Genomic DNA, 4,580 nt, shown 5'->3' with positions numbered 1-4,580 from the left:
ATTGGGAAGTCACAGTCTCATGGACTAAAAGATTACCGCCTTCAGCCCTCCCACATATTCACCATGAGGGTACATTTGATCATTTGTTAAGCATCCCTAGGTAATACCAACAAATCCTAAATCTCAATGCTTCTTTCCAGGAGAGCGACCACTCAGGTGGGTGTGGAGCGGTGGCCAAGGACAATCACGGAGGTTTCATTGCAGCAACTACTGCCAATCTGCTGCATGTCAGAGACGTGGTTTCAGCAGAAGCGGCGGCACTACGCGAAGATCTAAAGTTATTGTTGAATCTTGGGTGCAGCAATGTAATGGTGAGGATGGACAATACTGTTGTGGTGGATTCCCTTCAACTGAACGAAGGTCATGCTATGGTGGCAGCTCCAATCTTCGAAGAGTGTAGAATTCTACTCAGGGACATAGGGAAGGTGACTATCGAGCATTGCAATCGGGAATCAAATTGTGTTGCTCATGAGCTAGCTAGTTGGGGTTGTGCAAACACTCCATCCTTGTGGGTGGATGCACCGCCTGATTTTATTGTAAAGTTTTTAGCGTACGATGTAAATTTGATTGATCAATAAAGCTATCCGTCAAGGCGTAAAAAAAAGCATCCCTAGGTAATAAAGAGCTCCCCATACACTATCACTTTTTTTGGGGGCCAACAAGACTTTATTCCTCAAATGACAGCAAGATCGTTTACAATAGCATGAGAAATAAAGTCTGGGGTAATAGATTCCCAAAAACAAAAAGTTCTATGACTAAAAGCATTGCTTGCTAATAAGTGTGCAGCCTCATTTGCTTCACGAAGACAAAGTGAGAACTCAACTTTGGCAAAGTTTGGAACTAGGTGTCTGCATTCCATTTCATCGGTTGCCCCATACACTATCACTTGAAGAAACTTGTGAGGAGACATTTCTCCCCTCCTTACAAATAGTGTTCAAAGGGGCCGGGTTTCGGAGTACGGGTACCTTGCAAGTGTCGGGACCCGGGATCGACGATATGAAAATCTAGTCATTTAACTAGCAAATGCATATCACAATCCAAACCCCTCCACACAACATGCACATTCTATCCATACACGTAACGCGCATGCCATGTGGGCGAGAACAACATGCAACACAACACAACTGTACGACAGAACTGTAATATATTTTGCAGTCGACCCCCCTATATATGAGCAGGCCCTAGTTCCCGAGATCTGGAAAACCGAACGAACCGAGGAGGCTAAAAAAGAGAGAGAAAAAAAACCCACCCTAATCCCATCTCCTACATTCCAACCCACCTCCCCGTGTTCGCCATTGTTGGCCCAGCATGCAACCCATCTTGTTGTCGCACCACGAGCGCTACCTCCGCACCTCCATCTCCAACTACCGCCGTGCCTGGATCAACTGCGTCGCTCCCCACCATCGACATGCGTGGCTGCTGTCGGACCCTGCGGGCTGCCCAACTAGCTAGTGCCCATGTGCCACCGCGACCCAGTCCTGTGTGCTGCTGCTGCAACTCACACCGCCCCAGGATCACTTGCGTTGTTCTGCATCCAGCCGCCGCTCCTCGCTACCTCGCCTTAACCCTGCGGTGCCCCGCACCCCAACGATGCGGCCCGCATGGTTCCAACACTTCTCCAGCACTAATGGCGCCACCACGCCCTCATCTCCCGGTAGCACGAGAGATCCCATCGAGGTCCCCGACCACGGTCATGCCGCTATGCTGCCTGCATTCCCCCTGCTACACCATCATCTCCCCCCACCCGTCGACTGCTCTAGCTCCGGTCCCCAAGCCAATGACACTATGGAGCTCCTGTTACCATAGCCCTTGTCCCCCGTCCATGGCACTGCTTCGGCGGTCCTACACCCGCAACACCGCAATTTTCCCCAGCTACCACCAATCTCTTTTGCCACAGTCCATGGTGCTACTCCACTGGCGTCTTCATTCCCGTCTGTGTGTTGCTTCTTGGGTGTACTATGAAACAAACCGGGAGAACATTCTTCAGAAATATCTTGTTATGTCCTTTGTGATTTCCTGCTCGCTTAAATCATTACTTGTCTTAGATGTTCCTGCATGGGAAAAAAATTCTTTTGTTTCTGGAATTGGACACACTAGCATCTGATAAGGAAAGTTCATATTTTCCATACAAACCGACCAATAGGGAAATTCAAGTTAAAACAAAGAGGTTCAAGCTAAAATAACAGTGCAGTTTGATGTTTTAGAAAAAGTCACGTGAAAAATATAAAGAAGGTCACTAAATAAAAAGTAGCTACAAACCCTCAAAGTTCACATGGGAAAACACGGGACGGTTACACAACAAGAGGTTCAAGAATTTTGGGACGAAAAATATATATACTCTAAAAAAATCACGAAATTCACTTAAAAAATCACAATGTCTTTACTTTGAGTTCCCATACTATCGTGAACTATTTGTTTAAACATCGAAAAAGGCTGTCACTAGAATTTCACATGCTCAAATAGAAAAGGTAAAAAAAGTTAAATAAGAGATGGAAAATTTAAAAATAAAATGAAGTTCATATTGCAAAGTTATGATAGTCTAGATGAAATAGCCAGATATATTTTAAAATACAGAATTCAATAAAGTTGGGAGATTGCAGAAACGTCTTTGGAATTTCACTAGACTAAAAGATGGAAGTTCATAGTTGCCAAAAAATGAATATAAAGTCCAAAAACCAATTGTGAATTATTTGGAAGTTTATAGACAACATCCAGAAAAGTTAAGATAACAAAGGTTAAAAGAACATGTGAATTCACCAAAAAAGCCAGGAAGCTAATGAGACAAAATTTGCAAAACTTTGGAGGCGTGAAAAATCTCACCTTAGAAGTCGGAGAAAGTCAATACCATCACTTCATGAAGTTTATGTGCAAAATCATCAAAGGCATTTCGCAAAACTAACTCGAGAAGTGCATAAATAGCACCCAAGGAAGTTCCACCACAAAAAGAACTTCGTGGGGCTAAAAAATTCAGGAATTTCAAAAATTGAACGCAAGTAAGTTTATGAAAATAAAATACAATAAAAGTTAAAAAATGCACAAAAGCTTTAGAAGTTCATCCTCGGTGGATCTGGAAGTTTGATAAAGAACAATATACCTACATGTCCACTACAAATTCCTGGTAACTAAAAAAAATCAAACCCTAAATGTTCAAAGGATGAAACTTATTTGGTTGAGAAGAAAGAAAATAATAATAATAAAACTTAAAAATGAAAGAAGTTCAAAGGATGTAACCAGTTTAGATCATGAGAAAATAAAATAAAAGTAGCACTTAAAAAATTCAAAATTTTAGAAGAAAAAACTGAAAATGAAGTTTAAAAGGGAATCTCACGGTTTAAAAATTTAGAAGTTCAAGTAAAACATTCAGGGAAAATTATATAAAAAGTAAAGGCAAAATAAAAAAAAATTAAACAACATGTATTCATCAGAAAGGGCAAGAACATCATGGGACAAGTTACAGAAGTTCAGAGTCACGAAAGTTCACCATGGAAATTAGAGAAGTCTATACATTCACTTCTTGAAATTTGCATGGAAAAAATGGAGGCATTTCTCGAGACTAACATAAGAAGTTCATGTGCGTACATATATATGGAAGTCCATATGTTATGTTATATGGAAGTCCATATGTTAATCTGAGGAGTTTCTAAGAAAGAGAGAAATAAATAGATGGAATAGTACCTAGAAACTCATAAGAAAACAAAGTAGACAGTTCGATGGTATAAATATAGAAGTTCAGAAATCCCGACCCTAGATGTTCGGGATGAGAGATAAGCAAAAAAAACCTAGTTAGGCTCGCTACTAGAAGTTCACATGCTCATCCCAACGCAGTTTAAAAACAATAAATTTCTGACATTTTTCGGTGTTTTGAATGCTCATCTTAAACTTTCATTAGTTTGAAGAAGTCTACTTGAAAAAATTTCCCTATTCAATCACTTTCTAAGTGTACACTATGTGCTCCATTCGGATAAACAGTTCAACTTTTTTTGTTTATTTCATTCAGAATGAATTTAAATGTATTTAAAACTGTTCTTGAACCATTGCATTTAAAAAACACATGAAATAGCTAGTCCTTTTCACTAGCTTTTCAATGATATATCATTTTGCTCAATTCAGATAAATGGTTTTGGAGTTACGAATAAAATACCTTGGGCACGGTTTAGAGTTGAAAACACCAGTAGTTTAGTTTTAAGAGCAACATCTTATGCATACTTTCATTCATATTTTATATAAACTACAAAAGGCAGCGGATTTTTTATGGCACAATGAAAACAAGGCATATCATCGACATGTTATACATGTGACATATCCCCATGAATAAATGGAAGTCATTTAATCCATGCAAACTTGATCAGTCTATTTCAATCTCAAATCCCTATTAATAAAATAAAATTGTGCTATTAAGATCAGATTAAAGTTTTTTTAACAATGATTTCTCGCGTATTTCTAGCAACAATAGTTTCTCTCATAATTTTGAAAGAAATAGCTTTCCCACACATTTGCAGGAGTGATAGGTCACTGCATCTATTCATTACATAGAAACTAGAAATCCTAATTAACTGGAGATATATGCAAGATACAACTAG

Source organism: Triticum dicoccoides, chromosome 3A (assembly GCF_002162155.2).
Source record: "Triticum dicoccoides isolate Atlit2015 ecotype Zavitan chromosome 3A, WEW_v2.0, whole genome shotgun sequence".
Taxonomy (NCBI): Eukaryota; Viridiplantae; Streptophyta; class Magnoliopsida; order Poales; family Poaceae; genus Triticum; species Triticum dicoccoides.
The sequence above is the reverse complement of the archived record's forward strand: the minus strand, read 5'-3'. Positions refer to the sequence as shown.